Raw genomic sequence first — 21,403 nt, forward strand, 5'->3', positions numbered from 1 at the left:
ATTTTTAACATCTAAAAGCACAAGATATTTGTAGATTTACTATACTACGACATTGAAAAACTTACCTGATGACTAGGAGGTTTCTTCCCCTTCTTTCCTCTCTTTCTTTCTTCCTTCCCTTCCTTATCTCCCTTCTCTTTCTATCTGGTTCTCCTCTAAAAAACAACAAACAACAGGTATGAATCAGGAGAGCTGGGTGCCCTGGAGGCCTAGCTAGGGGTGGGGGTGTTAAGTAGGGGAACCCCCGCTGGTCTAGGTGGCGGTAAGGGTCCTTACCGCCGGCCCAGGCAGCGGTAAGGACCCTTACCGCCCACGAGCTGGCCGTACCGTGGCGGTGCAGGGGGCCGGGTCCTTACGACTGGCTGAGGCGGCAGTAAGGCGCCCTGCCGGCGGCAATAGGCCAGATCTGCAATTTTTCCATCCGACTATATATTTCTGCAAAATCGAAAAAAATATAAAAATAAAAAAATTCCCTAAGCGGGCCTGCTTTCCCTATTTCCTGGGTCTAACATGGGCCGCAGGCCTGCTAGTGTACTAATGACGTCACGTGCATTGTGTGCTTGCGCTGCTGCGGGGAGTGGCGCGAACGGCGTGTGCATCTTGGCGCGAACGTCCCCGCGTGCTCACGTGGCCCTCGCACGTGCCTTGGCGCCATCTCCCCGTTCCCGCCAAAGTCTTGGCGCCACATCCGACCCGATAACCCGCCGTATATACATCTCGGCTCCTAACCCGTTTCACCTCAGTTAATCCCCCACCCCGCCGGCCGCCGCCGTAATCGTCCACTTCCCGACATGGATACGGACGCCGCCACGCCATCCAAGAAGCTCAAGACGTCGGCTGCTGCCGGCGCTACACCACAGAAGCTGGGGATGGCCGCTCCAGTGGCCGACCAGATCCTGACGCCAGAGAAACCCACGCAGAGGGTCACGGCGGCGGCGGCGGTCGAGCAGATATGGACGCCGGAGAGGCCGAGGGCGCGCGTTCGCAGCGTGGCCTTCTCCGTGAAGGAGGTCCGACGGGCGGCCCTTGGGCTGCGGCGGCCGGAGAAGGGAACGCCAGCGGCGGACGAGCTCGAATTCGTCGAGCGGGAGCTCGGTGTTGGCGCCGGGGCTAGCCGTAGCCCCGTCAAGCAAAAGGCCGAAGTCAAGCTGCCGGAAAGGTAAAGATCTGCAATTTTTATGTAATTTCAGATCCAGTTCTCATCAAATACCCCAAAATCGAGAGTTGTTTGGTAATTTGAGCCCTTCTTTATAAGAACCACCCGTGCGTATCATTCCTGCAGTGACAATCTGAGACCTTCATTATAAGAACCACTTGTTTGGTAATTTCAGTACCCAAACTATTTTTTTCTTTTTCTGGCTGTAAAAAGAGAAACTTCGATAATAGCTTTAGAATTCCTAGCGAAATTTTGCCTGCGGTGGTTCTAATTTCTGTTTTGTGTTATTGTTTCCTGCTGTGATCAGTTATGAGATGCTTTGTGAGTTCTTCAACTGCCTGGAGAGCTCCACTCGGCTGCTCCGTATGAAGGGATCCAAGGCAACTCTCCCCAACATCTGCGCTAGCATCCAGCATTTGTCTGAAAGGTAAGAATCTCGACCAATAGTCATTGAATTACTGCTGCATTAGATTGTGACAATTCAATATCTTATTTTCATAATGCTGTCTGCAGGAGGTTTACCTACAGCCATCTTGCGCAGCTCAAGTACATAATGCCTGAGGCAATTGTCATCAATTAGATCCTTCTGCACGATGACACAACATGCTGTATGAAGCCAGATCTTCAGGTGAGCCTCGTGGTTGATGCTGTTGAGAGTGTCAAGAAGCAAATGGGGGAAACTGCATATTCAGCATTGCGAAGGATCTTCAGGCAGAGGCTAGTGAATTTCTTCAGGGACCATCATGAGGTATGGAAATCTTGTATGTTTCACACTTGATTATTGCTTATCAGAAGCACAAATTTATTTTTCAAATTAAATAGATTAGTAGCACCTGGAATTATCATGCTAATCAAAAAGTCATATGCTTAATACTCAGAAAAGGCTAGAATCATGGTTCCTCTATTGTTAATTTCAGGGAGATGACATTCCAGAGTACGAATTGCCACATCCATTTAATCGAACAAGATCGAGCATGCCACAAGCTGCCCCAAGAATTGTTCCTGAACCAACATCCCCAATCGAGTCTTCAGATCTCAATAGACAACAGGCTGCTGTGATGTCACACGTGTCACAGTCATTCCGGAGATGGTTTTTGCAGAGATCACCAATCAGTTCTGCGACAGCTAGTGCAACCAATCCACTAGCAAATGTTGAGTCCACTGTTCTATCACCATTGAGCAGGGATTCCCTCTTCAGTGGCAATGTTTCTGGTTGTAAAGAAGGTTGGCCAGAAGAGGATGCCAAGGTTGTTGTATCCATGCCTGGAGTTTCAGAGGGCACCCCTACTAATTATGCCTCTACACCGGTGAGGTTAATGGCATCCACACCAGACCTCAAGACACCAAAGAGACCAATCTCCGCTGTAGGTTACAGCACACCACCTCTGAAAATGGCAAAGAGATCAGCTCGTGCTAAGTTGTTTACCACTCCAACAAAGGTTGCAAGTAGTGCCAAAATGCGGCTATTGATAGTGATGATGGATTACTCAGTTTTCTTCCACCATCCCTCCTTCAGTCAGTAAGTCCTTGCCAATGACAGCATCGATTACCTCAGTTGACAATTTGCTCTATTGCAAACAAAGAATGACATGTTTGTTCCTTTCAGGTAAAGCAGAAGGAACAGAGGACTATGGAGAAGGAAACTGGTTTCGCTGATAAGGTTAAAAGGCAGAAGTTGATTGCTTCCCTGCCAAGTATCTTTGATGTTATATTTCTTATCTACCCGTCAAGGCAGCGATCTCTAATGACAAAGCAGGAGCTCATTCATAAGATAATTGCAAGCAGTCAAAAGATTGTGGACAGAAGTATGTGTGAACTTACAATCTCTATCCTTGTTGCTTAACTGGTGTCTGCAATGTGGATTTTTAACATTGAATGGTTACATTGCAGGTGAAGTTGAGGAGCAGCTGACACTGTTGAAAGAGTTTGTTCCAGAGTGGATCTCTAAGAAGATGGCACGGAGTGGAGATGTTCTTTGCTGGTAAACTCTCAACCTTTTTTTGACAACTGCGCAACTCATGTGTGATATTTCTGTTAGGATCTGAACTGTAACTCTCATCAAGAGGATGGCACTAGGAAGAGTTGGGTAATTTTCTGGGTTTTCTTTCTACAATACCATGTCCAACCAAGGGTTGGGGATACATATTTATAGCTGGCCAAGCAGCCAACCAGCCAAGCATCAAGGCATATGCTAGTCTAAGATGCTTTTTTGATGCTGTCCTATTTAGTCTAAGATGCCTAGGACTGTCCTACCCTAAAAGTAGTCAACAAAAGTGGTGCTACAGCAAGCATATGCTGCAGCCCCACTGTAATGACACTGTCCTCTAGTCAACATAGCAGCTGCAGCACAAGGACCAACAGCTGGAGCACAAGGTACAGCAGCTGCAGGACAAGGACCAGCAGCTGCAGCACAGGAACCAGCAGCAAGACAGGACCGGCAGCAAGACTTATCTAGCATTCTCCCCCTAAGTCTTGTGCGTCGTCTTGTGGGAAAGTTGGACCATCCCGGTCTTGGAACAGAGCTCAAGGAACTTGATCCTCCCAAGGGGCTTGGTGAGTAGGTCCGCAAGCTGATCCTTGGTGTTGATGTAGCTCCCCTTGATGCTTCCTTCCTCCAAGCAGCCTCGGATGAAGTGGTACCTCACCCGGATGTACTTGCTCCGCTCATGGAAAACATGGTTCTTTGCCAGGGCTAGAGCGGACTTGCTGTCCACCCTGAGCTCTACCCCTCTAGTGTCTCTGCCAAGGAGATCGCTGAGCAGTCAGGCAAGCCAAAGCGCCTGAGTCGAAGTAGTGGAGGCCGCTATGTACTCGGCCTCGCAACTGTATAGCGCCACCACCTGCTGCTTGACCGACTGCTAGCTAATGAGGCACTTGTCGAGGAAGAAGAGAATCCCGCTCGTGCTCTTGCTGGTGTCGATGTCGCCGGCGTGGTCGCTGTCGCTGTACCCGACGAAGTGTGCCATCCCGGGACACCTTGGGTAGAAGAGACCGTGGTCGAGAGTCCCCGCAACGTAGCGGACGATCCTCTTCACGGCCTGCTGGTGCTCCATCATCGGTCGCTGCATGAACCGACTGACGTAGCCGACGGAGAAAGCCATGTCCGGTCGTGTGTGGGCGAGGTAGCGAAGGCTACCCACAAGACGCCGGTACTGAGTAGCGTCTACCTCCTCCGTCGTGCTGTCGCGGCTCAGCTTCGGCCTCTCCTTCATCGGAGTGAGAGCTGGGTTGCAGTCGGTGAGCCCGGCTAGCTCCACAACGCGCTTGGCGCAGGCGGTTTGTCGAAGCGTGATCCCGGAGTCATCCTGGTGCACCTCGATCCCCAGGTAGAAGGAGAGAGGCCCCAGGTCACTCATCTGGAAGGTGGCCTTCATTTCTTCCTTGAACACCGCCACCTCTGCATCCTTGGTGCCGGTGATCACCAAGTGGTTGACGTAGATACCCACCAGCAGGGCATTTTCTCCATTGCCCCGCCGGTAGATGGCCGCCTCGTGCGGGCTTTGCTCGAAGCCCACCCCTTTGAGCGTGGAATCCAACTTGGCATTCCACGCCCTCGGTGCCTGCCGCAGGCCATAGAGGGCCTTGCGCAAGCGCAGCACCTTGCCCTCCTTGCCGAGGATCGCAAAACCCGGTGGCTGGTGCACGTACACCTCCTCCTTCAAGTCGCCGTTAAGAAATGCCGAATTGACGTCCATGTGATGAACGTGCCAGCCTTCCTGGGCGGCCAGCGCAAGGAGGAGTCGCACGGACTCCATCCGTGCTACGGGGGTGAAAGCATCGTCAAAGTCGATCCCCTCTTGTTGCACGAACCCGCGTGCCACCAAGCGAGCCTTGTGCTTGACGATGGCACCGGCTTCATCCCTCTTCAGCTTGAACACCCACTTAAGGGTGATCGCGCGGTGACCACGAGGGAGGTCAGCAAGCTCCCAGGTGCGGTTCTTCTCAACCGCATCCATCTCCGACTGCATCGCGGCGCGCCATGCCGCGTGTCTCTCGGCCTTCGCGAAAGACCGAGGTTCGCCGTCATCGCATGCAAGGTGCAACTGTGCCTCCAGGTCGCGAGGCACCAGTGCCGACAACGGCTGGTCGTCGAGGAGGTCTTCCATCGTACGGTACCGCAACTGCTCGCCGTCGTGGTACGCGTCGATGCGCTCCTCGTCGTGAGAGAGCGGAGTAGCGAACTCCACCGGGCTGTGTTCGACATGAGCTGGTGTCGGAGTAGACGTGCCTGGAGGAGTGGCTGTCGGTGCTGGAGTACGTGGCGTCACCGGCTGTGGTGGTGTCGGCGAGAAGCTCGTCGCAGCCGAAGTCGCGGCTAGAAAGCGTGGCACTGCCGGAGTAGCAGTCGCGGAGTCGGTGGAGGTTCGGGGACCGGGATAGGCACGTTCGACGAAGAAGAGCTGCCTACTCCCCTAGCTCCCTCGAAGTGGACGTACTCGACAGTGAAGTCGTCGTACGTCGGAGTCGAACCGTCGTCCACCGCCTTGTCCCACGCCCATCCTTGCCCTTCGTCGAACACAACATCACGAGCTGTGCGAAAACGCTGTGTCTCCGGGTCAAGAATACGGTAAGCCTTCGAACCCTCCGCGTAGCCGATGAACACTCCTGGAATGCTCCTGTTGTCAAGCTTGCCGATGTGGCCAAGCTCCTTGGCAAACGCGAGGTAGCCGAAGACCTGCAGGTGGGACACCGCCGGCTTGCGCCCATGCCAATGTTGGGATACGAGGTAGGCTACACTAGCGTAAATCAAAATTTTCTACCGCGTAAAACCAGGAAAAACTGTCGTATAAGGATCACGGGATTACCACTCGATGCACTACTGGTGCGGAAGATGTAGATATGCGTCGATGCAGTGAAGACGATCACGTAGTCGTACGTAGTCGATCAACGTACAGCAGCTCCTAAGCAGCTCGTCCACGTGCAGCAAGATCGCCTCCGGTGCCGCGGCTCGTCGTGGCTCGTTGGTGTCTCGTCGGTGGCTCGTCCAAGTGCTGCAGGCGCAACACCTCCAAGGTATCCACACGTGTAGGGAGGAAGCGTCGCAAGCCGGACTGCTAGATCCGCGAGTTGCAACAGGCGAGGGCGTGGGTGGCGCAGCAGGTGTGTTTCGCCAAAAAGGTGTAAACCCTAGGGCGCCCCCACCCCTCTATTTATAGAGGTTCCTAACGGCCCTCTGGGTCTGAGGTCCATTAGTACTTCTAAACCTAATCCAACTCGGATCAGATCCGAATTGGGCTTCCAGCCCCTTAAGTGTGTGACTCTATGGGTTCGAATACGTATAGACATGGCCCGAGTACTCCTACTCGGCCCAATAGTCGGTAGCGGCCTCTAGCAAGACGTGCCAACTCCTATACGCACACGAAGATCATATTGGACGAACCATCACAACATAATATACATGCTATTCCCTTTGCCTCACGATATTTGGTCTAGCTTCAAGCCGACCGCTCTTTCTCGATCCTGTGATTCGGAATCCCTTTGTAGGTTAACTCTTAACCGTACGTAACATGGCCATGCATTTTCGGATCCGATCACTCGAGGGGCCCAGAGATATCACTCTCAATCAGAGACGGGCAAATCCCATCTTGATTGACCATGTCTCATAGCATGCTTCTTGACAAACCCGAAAGCTACCTTTATAACTACCCTGTTACGGCGTAGCGTTTGATAGCTCCTAAGTAGGTCGATCCACATCTAGAATACATGCGACAATCTCAGGTCTAAGGACAAAGCGTATATGTTGTTTAAAGAGAGAACTACTTCTCGTGTTGGGTCAGTCCTAGCACATGTCACCACATGTGTCCACATTATTAGTTCAACATCTCCATGTCCATGACTTGTGAAACATAGTCATCAACTAATACATGTGCTAGTCTAATATTCATGTGTGTCCTCACATGAACTCCGACTAGGGACAACTTTAGAATAACCATACAAGTAAAGAGTTTCACATACAATTCACATAATTGCAAATCAATTCAAGTAGCTTTTAATGGATATTCAATGAACACAATACACAAATCATGGATACAAATGGAATATCATCATCTCTATGTTTGCCTCTAGGGCATACCTCCAACAGTCTCCCACTTGCACTAGAGTCAATCTAGAAGGTACCTAATACCCATAGTTCTTACATGCGCTTCATGCTTAGCCTGTGGGAGTGGTTTTGTCAATGGATCAGAAATGTTCAGATCCGTGTGTATTTTGCATATCTTGATCTCACCCCGGTTAACGAAGTCTCAAATGAGATGAAATCACCGCATTACGTGTTTGTTCTCTTGGTGGTTCCCTGGATGTTTGCTTCAATCCATAAATGGATCTCTGAAGCTTGCATACCTTTCCAGCATTTTTCGGATCGACAAAACCCTCGGGCTGTATCATATACACGTCCTCAGCTAGGTTTCCATTCAGGAAAGCTGTCTTGACATCCATCTGCCATATCTCATAATCGAAATATGCAGCTATAGCTAGAATAATCCGAATGGACTTAAGCATCACTACAGGCGAGAAGGTCTCGTCGTAGTCAACTCCTTGAACTTGTCGAAAACCTTTTGCGACAAGTCGTGCTTTATAGATGTGAACATTTCCATCCATGTCCTTTTTATTCTTATAGATCCACTTACACTCTATGGCTTTAACACCATCAGGCGGGTCAACCAAATTCCAAACTTGATTGTCTCCCATGGACTCTATTTCGGATTGCATGGCACTCTGCCATTTTTCGGAGTCTGGGTCCATCATTGCTTCTGCATATGTCGCAGGCTCATCATTGTCCAACAATAATATTTCCCGCATTTCGCGGAGCCTTGCTGACCTTCGTGGTTGTGGGGGTGCTTCTCTTGCCATGGGTATCTCAACTTGATCTGCTACGTTAGCATCACTCATTGATTCTTGCCCGATCGGCTCATCTTGAACTTCTTCAAGATGCACTGTCTTTCCACTCTTTTCTCCTTTGAGAAACTCTTTCTCTAGGAAAATCCCGTTCCGAGCGTCAAACACTTTGCCTTCTGATCGGTTGTAGAAATAATATCCCAAAGTTTCCTTTGGATATCCCACGAAAATCCACTTATCCGACTTGGGTGTGATTTTGTCCGACTGAAGTCGCTTGACAAACACTTTACATCCCCAAATCTTTAGAAAAGACAAACTAGGAACCTTTCCAGTCCATATCTCATATGGTGTCTTAACTACGTACTTAGATGGTACCCTATTAAGTGTGAAAGCTACTATTTCTAGAGCGTATCCCCAAAATGACAACGGTAGGTCCGACTGGCTCATCATTGATCGAACCATGTCTAACAAGGTTCGATTACGTCGTTCGGATACACCGTTTCTCTGAGGTGTTCCAGGCGGCGTAAGTTGTGGAACAATTCCCCAACTCTTTAGATGATTGCTAAACTCGTGGCTAAAATACTCGCCTCCACGATCAGATCGTAGGACCTTAATTTTCTTGCCACGCTGATTTTCAACATCATTCTGAAATTCCTTGAACTTTTCAAAGGTTTCAGACTTGTGCCTCATCAAGTAGACATAGCCATATCTACTAAAATCATCAGTGAAAGTTATAAAGTATTGGAATCCTCCTCTAGCCGTCGTGCTCATTGGTCCGCATACATCACTATGTACGAGTTCCAACAAGTCTACTGCTCTCTTAGGAAATCCTGTGAAAGGCGTCTTGGTTATCTTGCCTATCAAGCAAGCCTCACATGTCTCGTATGATTCAAAATCAAACGAAGTTAGAAGTCCATCAGAATGGAGCTTCTTCATGCGCTTTTCACTTATATGACCCAAACGACAATGCCACAAGTAGGTAGGATTCAAATCATTAGGTCGAGGCCTTTTAACACTTACATTACAGACAGGTGAACCATCAAGATTTAAAACAAACAATCCATTCACAATAGGTGCAAAAGCCATAAACATATTATTCTTAGAGATCACACAACCATTGTTTTCACTCGCAAATGAATAACCATCCTTCATCAAGCATGAAGTAGACAATGTTTTGACTTAAACTAGGAACGAAATAACAATTATTCAACTCCATAATAAATCCTGACGGGAGGTGGAGTTGTATCGTCCCGACGGTCAACGCAGCAACTCTTGCATTATTGCCCACGCGGAAATCAACTTCTCCTCTTTCCACGCTTCTACTTCTTATCATTCCCTGCATCGAATTGCAAATATGAGCAACCGATCCGGTATCAAATACCCAAGAATTAATAATTGTATCAGCGAGAAAAATGTTGTCTATAACATTAACAACAAGCGTACCTGAGGTAGAAGTACTCTTACTTCCGCCATTCTTCAACGAAGCTAGGTACTGCTTGCAGTTTCTCTTCCAGTGACCAAGTTCATGACAGTAAAAACACTCTTTGTCTGGAGCAGGTCCAGGTCCAGCTTTAACCTTGGGCGGTGGGTTTGGCTTGGACGTTCCAGCCTTGCCCTTCTTCTTCCAAGAATTGCCCTTCTTCTTAAAGCTAGGCTTGTTCTGTACAGCCATCATATGGCTGGTACTAGCGCTTTTCTTGATGTCAGCCTCTGCTGTTTTAAGCATGCCACACAGCTCATTCAGACCCTTATCCATCCCATGCATATGGTAGTTCGAGATGAAGTTCCCATAGCTAGGCGAAAGAGACGAAAGAATGAAATCAGTGGCCAACTCTTGGCCCAATGGGAAGCCTAGCTTCTCCAACCGTTGAGTGTAACCAACCATCTTGATTACGTGTGGTCCTACTGCTGCGCCTTCTGCTAGCTTGCTCTCAACAAAGGCCTTAGACACATTGAACCTTTCAGTGCTGGTCTGTGTTTGGAACATGTCTCTAAGCGCCACGATCATATCGTGCGCCTCATGGTTTGTTTCGAACTGCATCTGCAGCTCGGGTTCCATGCAAGCAAGCATAAGACAGCTTACTTCAAGGTTAGCATCACATGCTTTCTTGTAAGCATTCTTAGCAGCAGCGGGTGCATCATCAGCAGGTTCTTCTGGTAGTGGGTTGTCTAGAACATCTTCCTTTTTCTCAGCCCTGAGAACAATTCTCAGGTTACGGATCCAATCCGAGTAATTTGTTCCATTCAACTTGTCCTTCTCAAGGGCCGAACGCAAAGCAAACGGTGTAGTGCTGCTAGGTGCCATTAATCTACAATAAAATAATGCAAAATACACTAAGACAAACGTATCCATGATAGAGCAAATCACATTAAACTATTTTAACAGAATCTACTCCCACTAAAATCAATATCCCTCTATTGAAACTTAGTGATTCAGGATCCACAACTAACAAGTCTACTAGTGAGCTTTAGCATCACCGCTAGCAAACAAGGTAGATCTGTAAGCAACTTCTTGCTAATAATATCACATATGATTCTTGTTGTTGGGTGACATCTCCATGTCTCGGCGCCCAACCTTTATACCCCAAGGTCCTTAATCGTTAAGATAACCTTTTTAAGCAAACCAACCCTTATGCGTGTAAGTGTCCGACACAAACCCGTCTAGTCAAGGAAAACTAGTGGCACCCTAATTTCATAGACCCACCACTAATTGTACAAGACATGGGACGGTGCAAGTTTTAGTTGGGAGGGCATACTAACTTAAACTTTGTGAGGGATCGTTCTACTTCTAACATCACAGCATGCAGAAAGTAAAACATAAACAGAATAGCATTCAAATAGTTGTGACACAGTATGGCCCGTTTTTCTTATGGTGATCTCCATCTCCATAGAATCTGTTCACCATGGTGATCTCCATCTCCATGTTCCATGTGCGCCATCCTCTTGGTGATGATGTCCTCCAAGAACTAGAACATGGTATTACGCCTAATAGCTAGTAAAGAAGCTAGTAATGAAGATTACATAGTTGCTTGGATCATCACAGATTGGTACGCAGACCATTAAATACATTAAGGGTAGGCGAAGCCCGACCCTGTGGAAGGGTAGCTCCACCTCGCCCGACCCCGAGGGAGGCTCTGCCTCGCCCGACCCCGAGGCCTGGGGTCGGTGAAGCCCGACCCTGTGGAAGGGTAGCTCCGCCTCGCCTGACCCTGAGTGCTGGGGTCGGCGGAGCCCGACCTTTGAGCAAGACGTTGGTGTAGTCTGAGGCGAAGTCGAATCCGACGCGTAGTCGAACTTGAGCTTGTTGACTTTGAAATCTTGATTTTTTTTCAGCCACTTCTTCTGGTTTTATCTCCTAAGCATCGACGATCTGGCGCCGGAACGATCCCAAGCCTTCAGCGACGCAGAGCTAGGATCCGAAGACAAAGGTGGCGCCGGCTTCGATGAAGAAGACGGGCCTGATGATGACTTTCACCATTGAGTTCGCGCTGAGAAACTCGTCGAGCGCCCCTACCTGGTGCGCCAGCTGTCGGTGTTTTAGACCGGCAACCCGCCTAGGGGGTTCCCTAGGTGGTCTTTTATGCGGTAAGGGTCATCGGGAATCAAGGAATCAATGGTGACGCAAGGAACACGATTTAGATAGGTTCGGGCCGCTAGATCATGTAATACCCTACGTCCTGTGTGTTGGTTTGTATTGATGTATGTTCTGGTCCTGAGATTGTTGTTTGAGGGGGGTCCCTGCCCGGCCTTATATACCCGGGAGGGCAGGGTTACAAGTCTGAGTCCTAGTCGGGTACTATTACAGAGTTCTACTCGGTATCGGTCCGAGTAGTTTTCCATAAGCATACAAGACTAGTCCGAGTAGGATACGGCCATCCTTGTTCTGATCAAGTCCGAGTACGTCCCTTAGCGGGCCGTCCGAGGCCTACTCATGGGTCTAGGGAGTAGTCCCGACAGTGCGTCCCAGCGAAGCTCGCTCGCATAGTGGCACCCGTCATCTGTCCCGTGGCTGAACCAGCGAAGCTCCCCATGTGGTGCTCGCCCGCCCACCCCGTAGCAAGGCCACCAGAGTTTACCGTGCGTGCTCGAGCCTTAGAAAGGAGGAGGAGAAGCGGCCAGGAGGACAAATCGATGAGCAGCGGTGTGGCGGATCCACTTCGGATTTGCTTGATTAGACATGATTAAGCCGCCTGATATGCGACACTCATGCCTTAACCAAGTAAACACGAAGTGCCGTCGGATTTCATCCGATTTAACCACTTGAACAGGACCGAATAGCAAACTCATACGAAGGTGAGTGGTTCCAGAGAATACAACAAGTCCACTGAGTTAAACAAATTAGACATTTAGCTTAGCCATAAAACAACATCAGAGTTTACAAGGTTTAGAAGAAAGCAACAGAGGGTAAAACAACAAGCGGAAGCTACTTCATCGGGGTCGGACATCCCTGGTGAGGCCAACCAGGACGTCAGTGATCCCTCTCCTCGCCGTCCGAGGAGGGATCCCACTCAACCGTCCAACCCGGAGGGAGTTGGGGCAGCCAAGTGCCAACAGAGGAGGGCTCAGGGGCAGCAACTTCACCTGAAAAAGAAGAGCCACAACAAGGCTGAGCTACTAAGCTCAACAAGACTTAACCGACAGGAAGTACGCTACTCCACTACTTTTAGACATGCAAGGCTCTTTGGCTGAGGGTTTGTTTGCCAAAAGCACTAGGTGTATCCCTAATTTCAAGTTTTAGCTCAGGTTCTAAGTTCATTATACAGTCTAAGTTAGCAACTTATTCTAAGCAAACATGGAACCAAACAGAAGGTGTATAAGTACCATCATCAAAACCATGTTATCATCAGATTCCTCTCTTATTCAGGGTAGCATAGCGATCAAGCAGTCTCAAACTGTGAGAGGCAGACGAATCGATTCGAGTTTCTTAACCATGCATGGCAAACCTAATCTCACGACATCCGCGCACCACAAGGGTCGCTTCCTGTGTCAGCCGTCCCCATCAATCCCCAGGCACGTGTCAGGTCCAAACTTCCCTTGGCATGCAATGCTCCATAGTCCCGGCCTCTCCCGTACTGTGACCGCACTTGCACCCACATGATGCACCATGGGAACCTCGTTCCAGGGACAGCAGGGGTATAAGCCACGCCCTAGTTCAATCAGGTACTACGCTTCACCATCCCATACTAGGTATGAGATCAGTACTTTCAAACACTTGATCACGAACACCACCACTGTCGGGTCTTAGCAAGTTTCATAGACAGACGGGGCGATCAGCCGACCACCAAAGAGTTACCCAACACCTTGCCCCGTCCATCGTCCTTATAGTTGTAACAGAAGAGGAAACAACCAACTCCTACAACTCGCGAGTGGCAGGAAATCACTCGGCTTTTACTGTTTCCTATTTAAGCAAAGCATCTACTCGGTCCAACAGCTAGTGTTCAGATCAAGGGAAAACTAAGTCATGCATCTACGGTTCCAAACAACTCCTATACGTAAGTGCACAAGCATGATAAAGAAGGCATGCGCAAGTTTGGGAAAACATAGGGGATTCATGCATCCGGGGCTTGCCTTCAAACAAGGAGGAGGGGAGCTGCTCTTCTGCTTGGATGGCTTCGGCTTCTGGTGCCGGGCACAACTCGTAGAAGCTATCGGCGAGACGCAACTCTACACGAATGCAATGCATGGGTTAGCATTTAGATAGTTATTTCAACAGCAACACTTGCAAGTTTGAGCCCAGAAACTTACGGCAAGTTACGGGAGGGTGGGGAGGTTCGCTTGAGTTGGTGGAGATCAAGATATGAGGGTTGGATGGGAAGGAACTTTTGATCAGACCCTTAATCTAGAGGAATAGATGTACTGGGGGTCCTCAGACTTAACGCAGAGAAGTCCCCAAGTCTTACACATATACCCTCAGTTCAAGGAAAAAGATACAGTCGAGCCCTCGGGCGAGGCGGAGAAAGGTCGGCGGAACAGACAGGGTCGGGCGAGACGGAACAGGGGTCGGGCGGATAGGAGGGGTCGGACGAGACGGACAAAGGGTCGACAACTTACCTTCGTTTTACAGATGAAGCTTGGGGTCGGGAAAGAACAGACTTGGGCGGAAAGACTAAGGCTTGGGCAGCAGCGATGATGTCCGGTGGTGCTCCAGCGGCGGCGGTGCTTCTTGTGGACCACAAGCAAGCTCTTGCACAGCACGGGGAGCAAGAGGCTGGGTGGATTGGGAACAAATGGTGTGGAGCGGAGAGGAGAGTTCCCCAGGAACTTAGGCGGTGGCGCTGTGAGCACGATCAAGGAGCAAAGCGGGAGGGCAGCGATGGCGAAGGGAAACTCCGGCGGGGCTCCTGCATTCCTTTTTATAGCTGCGCGGAAGAGAGAAGGTTGGAGCGGCGCAAGGACCGGGGAAGAAACGATGGAGTGCGCTGCCGGGGCGGCGATTGAGCAACGAGGGCGGTGGGATAGGACTTCGGGGATGACACCGGCGGTCATTGGGCACCAGAGGCAGGGCGGCGCAGGCGCGGGTTTGCCGGTGGTTGAGATTTGGCGAAAGCGGGCGTCGTCGTGCGGTGGATTTGATGGAAGTGACCGGGGGAACGGTGCTAGAAACGAAGGCGCACAGGTGAGAAGACAGGCGGCTGCGGTCGCGCGGGCGAGCGCGGAGCAACAGATTGTCGGGGGTGGAGCTCTGACAGGGTGGGAAAAGGAGCTGTCGCGGCCGTGGTCTGGGTTGGCGGAGGAGGAATCGTCGCGTTGCGCGGACGGGGCGGCGCGACTGTGGAGTGGCGACGGAAAAGACGGGTGGCATCGGGCTCTGCAACCGGGGTCTGGCGAGGTGATGATGGGCGCGGGCGGCGAGGTGCTGCAGAAAGGGTAGCAGAGGAGCTTCCGCTGCGATTGGGGAAGGGGGCGCGAGAATCCATCCGGTCGTGGCCGGCGACGAGGCGGAGAGGTGGGCGTCGGAGAAGTTGAGCCACGCGGCAAGGGAACTCTGAAGCGGGCATGCAACTCGAGTGCGTCTGTAGTGGGAGATCGGGGAGAAAGATCTCGTGGGTCCACCGGTCAGTCTCGGTGGTCCACTGCTCAGATTGAAGGGAGGCGTTGTGGGAGGACTTAGAAAGATCCGGCGGGTGAGTTGGGGTCGGCGGGGTCGGAACTGGGGAAAACGGAGAGGGGTCAGATCTCCAGGGTCGGAACCGGGGCCGGAGGTTGAGTACTTAAATTCGGGATGGCTGGGATGGGGATCAGGGACTCGGATTAAGATTAACGTGAAGGATTTTAACCGAGGTCGTTACAAGCAGCCCCGTCGAGCTCCTCCGGTAACCAAATTGACGAGCCACCACCCACTCAAGCTCCCTTCATGGCTGAATCGACGAGCGGTGGAGAGGGCGGTTGCTAGAGCTTGGGAAGGAATCCGGCGAGGGGCGTCGAGGTCGGGCCAGATTCCATGGGGCGAAGCTCACCCGTCGTCTGGACCGGCGAGCGTCGATGGGCGACCAGAGGGTGGTAGGGGAGGGAGCAAGGCGGTGAGGGAGGGAGTGGAGGGCGGTGCAGGTTGTGGGGAAGGGGGCAGGGCAAGTGGAGGCCTAGCCAGGCTAAGGGTGGCGTGACCGCAACAGCTAGGGGTAGCGGGGCCGGATCGGTCGGCAGGAGGCGGCGCGGCCCAGCAATGGAAAAATCATTGGAGAAGAAGGTAAGGGGCGATGGAGAGTGTTTTTGTTTTGTTTGGTGAACCGGTATCTGTGTAATCAGTAGCATGGTGGGTAATTACCCCACAACTCCATGAGGAGGTTTGAAATTAGTGTTTTTGGAGCACCCCTTGAGGTTCTCCAAAAAAACATGGATCTAGCCCCCAACCCCACATTTTTTCTAGAGCTGGAGTTGGTGGAGCTGGACGTGTTTGGTAGAGAATTTCATGAAGTTGGTGGAGTGGAGCTATTTTTTCTGGAGTGAAGTACTACCGAACACCCCCTTAACAACTTCAATCCTACATTTTCCTTTATCTGTTTCCATAGTGGAAAAGATAGTCAGCATATTTCCACCGAACTATTTGGACAAATACTGACATATGCTTAACGGAATATTCCCTGTTGAACTGTTACTTTTAGAGCCCCAAAAACTTACTGCCAGGTTGGAAGTCACAGAGGGACTGATATATAAAATTAGATTTTTTGATAAGAAATCATAGAAAACTGACATTAGGAAGCCTAGTACTAACTTCACACGGTCTGCACCTTCCTTGACTTCCTGACAAGTCACAAAGCCTATTTAAATCCCCCTTTACATTGATGGGAAAGCGCCTTTAGTATCGGGTTCTAGCCTCCTTTTAGTATTGATTGTGCAACCGGTATTGCTACTTCGGTACTAAGGGAGCCTTTAGTACCGGGTCAAATAACCAATACTAAAGGTCTTTTTTATTTTTTGTTTCTTTTCTAATTTTCTTTTTCTTTTTCTTTATTCTATATTAGTGTTTCGTATTTATTTACATATACTAATACAATAAGATATATAAAGTTGTATTTGATCTATAATATTACATTTGAGATAATATTATATATATAGACATCTTCTGCATACGCATTTATGAATAATATTACATTGCATCGACACTTGAAATTCAACATTTTGATCAACTATTCTGAACCCGAGTCCTAACGGTGATGCAGATTTGATCCATCGTTATGGAACTCCCCCGCTAGATTTACTACCTCGTCCAGAAGAAATCCACTGAGTTGTTCTTGAATTACCCTGATTTTTTCCATCTCGGGGAGTGCTTCCTTCATGTCTCTCATCTGTGTTATTGGCAAATGTTATTATATAGTAGATCAATGGGTCTGCACAATTAGAACTAACTTATTGTTAAGAAATTTGTATACGTACTCAGAATTCGTGGTCGGTTATATGCTTGGGACCTACAAAGCCATGGATGAACTCACATACGTAGTATCCGCATAAATTATTCCCCAGATTCTGTCTTAAACACTATATATATGGCAAAAGAAGTTATGAAATATTTGTTCAAGGAAGATGTCACGAGATGAGAAAATTCAACACATACCGGGAATTTAGGCTTGAAATCAAGTTCCTCCTTGAATTCACCTGCGTGATGTCGACGAAAGCAAGCCCATGCTTTGTTAAGAATGTCTATGAGGTTTTTGTATTGATCTCTTGATTTTCCTCAAAGAGTCCATGATATAGACCACGCTTCGATCAACCACGATAATAAGGAGTATCCAGTGGAAGCTGTACATATATGCATAGCCAAAACTAGTTAGTCTTATGTTTAACTGCTAGTTCAAAAAAGAAAAGAGATGGGAAACACGCTCACTCGAAGCTGTATAGTAGAAGTATGTACTTCTTGTAATATTGGTTGTCTAGAAACTTATATGTATTCTTTAAGATCTGATTTGGTCTATCTCTTACAGTTGACTCATTTATAATATCCGAGTCCATGAAGCTGATGTCATAGTATGCTTTCCTCTAGCAAGTTTGAATATCCATCCTGCATAATATAAAATAGAATAGGAGTTAAGACATCGCACAATGACTAGAGCGGGGATTTTGAAGTTAGGACAAATTAAAGACTTACAGAACCCAGGAATTGATAAGTGACTTGTCAAGTGCGTTTTGATTGTAAAGGAAATAGAGTTCCTCCAGCGGCACATTTATAATATCTTCCCCAAGGAAATAATGTTGATCTCCAATCTGAACTTTGAGCATGAGTAAACCAATGGCTGAAGCTTCCATGTACCACTGGTGCAATTTGTACATCTTCGTTGGAAGATGGTCCATCAACTGCGGCCACACAAGTAGTTTCCCCAACTCAAATTTCCATTTAGCAACCCCAAGGTGCTTTGGGACGTGATCCTCCCCTCAAAGTTGAGCTGGGGTGAGATTTGTATCTTTGACAAATAGAAGCAGATTCTTATCAAACTCCAAAAGCACCTGGAGCGGAGCAATCGATTGGTTGGATTAGATTCCGAGCTGTGGAATACTTGACCCACTCTTCTTCTTCTTCTGAAAAGCTTTTGTTATTGAGTGGTTGTATTCAGATAGCAGTGGTTTCTCTAGCTTTTTCTCCATGCTTCTAATGAAAGTTTGAAATTTAACCTTATCAAGTAGTGGATCTTTCTTCACAGGAGGCTTTGGTGTGAAGTGAGCTTTAATCTCAGCATCCACTATTGCATCGATTTCTACATCAGTCATCTCATAAGCTTTCTTAGGCTTTGGTTGCTTCTCCTAATGACGCAACTGCTTGTTCACTGGCTTGTTTGCTAAGAGCAAGAGCCACACGCCAGTCGATTGCTTCCTCCATTCTTGCCTCTGTATGGGGACCACACTTATGGGGACCTCAGGTATAGGGACCACGTTGTCATCAATTTTAGAGCTTTTCCGATTTTGAAAGCTTATTGGGATGTTATCCCTAACAAGAAATCCAATTTGATTCACCAATTTGGTCTTAGCATTGTCTGGAGCAGTTGGTTCACCCTCTTCATTAATTTCCGTGATGATGATACGTCCCTCTAGCTTCTTCTTCGGGCCTCTTTTCCATTTAGGCCCGCTTGATCTAGATGGCTGAAAATGAAAGAACTATTAATTCCCAATAATCTTGATAAGTATAGAATTCAAATCATGCTTACGCATACTAATTGCTATACCTCGCCTTGTTGCCCATCATTGCCTCCCTCGGCAATTGGTTCCTCCTCCTTGCCATCACCATACATGTTGAGGTAGATGTCAGTCTGGCTATGATCAACCTCTTCGTTTGGTTCATCGTTTGTGCGACCTTGAGCAATCAAGTCCATTAGGTATTCCTCGTCCAATTTGGCCTGCTCATCCTCTGATCGTGACATTGTAACTAATATAATATAAAAAGTATTATTCTAAGAAATAGTAGAAATCAACAATAAAAAGAATGACTAAAAAAATCAAACACTTGGTACAATTTGTTATAATAAATGACTTAAAATTTATTTACAGTGAATTGTGCATCATTTACAACCATCATAAAAATATTTTCTAAAATTTTATGCACAATTATTACAAAAAATGACTAAAAATGAATGATTAATAGTTATACATTTTTTAACAATAAATGACTATAAAAAGAATGAAACACTTATACAATTTGTTACATTTGTAATATATTATGCATTTTTCTATAATTTATTGAACAATTTGATGAATTTCTACTATAAATGACAACAAAAATATTTACAACGACACGTAGTTGTTCACCATCATCAATTTTTTTAGAAATTTATACAAGTAACAAAGTAATTTTCACTTTTTTGTAGGTATTTCTAACAATTAATAAGATACAATAAACATGGCATAACCAATGTTGTACAATTTACAATCAATAGGATTTTCCAAGAATTTTTCTATAATTTCTAGCTACTTTCATATATTCCAAAATAAAAAAGGAAAAAAAATTGACGTCAGGCGGACACGAGCTTACATCAGCAGAGAAGACGCGAAGCCCGCAGCCGGCCATATGGTACAGGCGTGAGGGAGGGGGCAGCGTCATCGTTGGGGGAGAGGATGCCTATGGGGAGGTGGAAGGAGTGCGCGAGGAGGGCTGGCAGTGGAGTGGCCCTAGGCGGTGGTCAGCGTCAGCGTCGGGAGAGAGGACGACGACGAGGGCCAGCGGTGTGGCGGGTGGGGCCAAGGGTCGGGGGTGGTGCGGCATGTCATTGAGGGAGGAGGCCAGTGAGGAATGCCTACGACGGAGTAGCTGTGGAGGCTGTTGGGCGTCGTCGTCAAGAGAGGCAGAGGGTCGGCGCGCGGCACCGAACAGGATGGCGTGACAACGGCAGAGGGCGTGGGGGTGGCACCGGTCAGCGGTGGGCATGCGTGGAGTAGGTCGGGGAGGACACCGGTGGGGAACAGGAGGAGGGCTCGCTAGCGGAGAGTAGTGGGGCTGGTGGGCGGCCGGGCGGCAGCAACAGAGCGTGTCGGGGTGCCGATCGGGGCCGGCGCGTCAGGGCATCGGTCAGGGGCGGCGCGGCGTCATCTAGGAGGGGCGCGGTGGTGGCGGCGCACAATGATGGTGCGGGCACGACAGCGTGGAGGATCCGGAGCAGGCCGGCGGCGTCGTCGATTGCAAAATTGAGCTAAGTGCTGGGGGAGGAAGACGGTGGGGTTTTCATCCCCTCACTCTTTAGTACTAGTGCTAGCCAGCACCCAGTACTAAAGGTCTTTAGTACTGGGACTAGCACCAGTACTCAAGGCTACCCCTTTAGTACCAAGCCTAGCCACCACCCGGTTCTAAAGCGGGGCAGAGCGTGCCAAAGCGAAAATGCCCCCCCTTTAGTACCGAGTGCTGTTATTACTCGACACTAAAGGGCTTTGTAGCCTACTGTTTTGGCTTCCCGCCTAAATATCTTTTTATTTTTCTTTTTTTTACAATTGCTATTGAATTAATTTATTGCATAGTAAACCAAAAACATTCATAAAATTTGCAAAAACAATTTGTTAGCTTGATGTTGATCAGATATATACTATAAAAATATTAGATGCATTTAAATATCAAATATAGTAAAATTATTAATTTTAACTTAGTAATAGGTTATAATGGTCATAATATTTATGTTAGCTTTAAAATTCAAAAAAAAAATATTTTGACCATGCAAAAATTTAGAAGAATAGTGCCTGTAGTGTTATTAACATGTTTACCATGACTTAATCATGTACTTGTTTAATATTTAATGGTGCTACAAAAAATGGAAATAGTTAATATTTTAACCATGCAAAAATTAGTTCTTGTTTACTAGGGTGAGATTTTTGCAAATAGCATTGTTAATAAACCCATGGGATACATGACATATCATTACAATACGTTATTACATTAATTGTTCCTTTGTTGATAACCACAAAACACAACATAATGGTTCCAATACATTACATGTCATCATCTAGCGGAACGTTAATAACCTTGCTCTTGATGAACGTCTCTTGGTTGTGAACGTGCCGTAAGTATGGAGCGTCCTCTTTGGCTAACAGGATGGTTGGGTCAACATTGACTAAAAATGGAGGAAGATCATCGAACTGATCCTAATCTTCTGAAATGTCAGTCTTGTCCTCAACTCCAACAATTTTTATTTTTCCTAGAAGAACTATGTGACGCTTTGGATGGTCATCTAACTTACTAGCACCCTTCTTTATTGGTTTGCTTGACATGTCCTTCACATAGAAAACTTGAGTCACATCATTGGCTAGGATGAATGGTTCATCTATGTATTCAATCTTGTTGAGGTTCACTACTGTCATCCTATAGTTGTCTATCGTTACGCCTCCAGTAAGTTTCACCCATTGGCACCGAAATAGAGGGATTTATTGTTGTCTATTGCATCTATACAGACACCAATATTTTGGTTTGTGCTCTTTTGGTCTTGAGCTCTCGTGTAAAATGTGTAC

At 47.9% G+C, this 21,403-nt stretch overlaps 1 pseudogene; it reads left to right on the plus strand.

Annotated features, from left to right (window-relative positions):
- Nucleotides 1-524: 524 nt before the first annotated feature.
- Nucleotides 525-17,048, plus strand: LOC117862597 (CDT1-like protein a, chloroplastic; annotated as a pseudogene).
- Nucleotides 17,049-21,403: the final 4,355 nt, after the last annotated feature.

Source organism: Setaria viridis, chromosome 7, assembly GCF_005286985.2.
Source record: "Setaria viridis chromosome 7, Setaria_viridis_v4.0, whole genome shotgun sequence".
Lineage (NCBI taxonomy): Eukaryota > Viridiplantae > Streptophyta > Magnoliopsida > Poales > Poaceae > Setaria > Setaria viridis.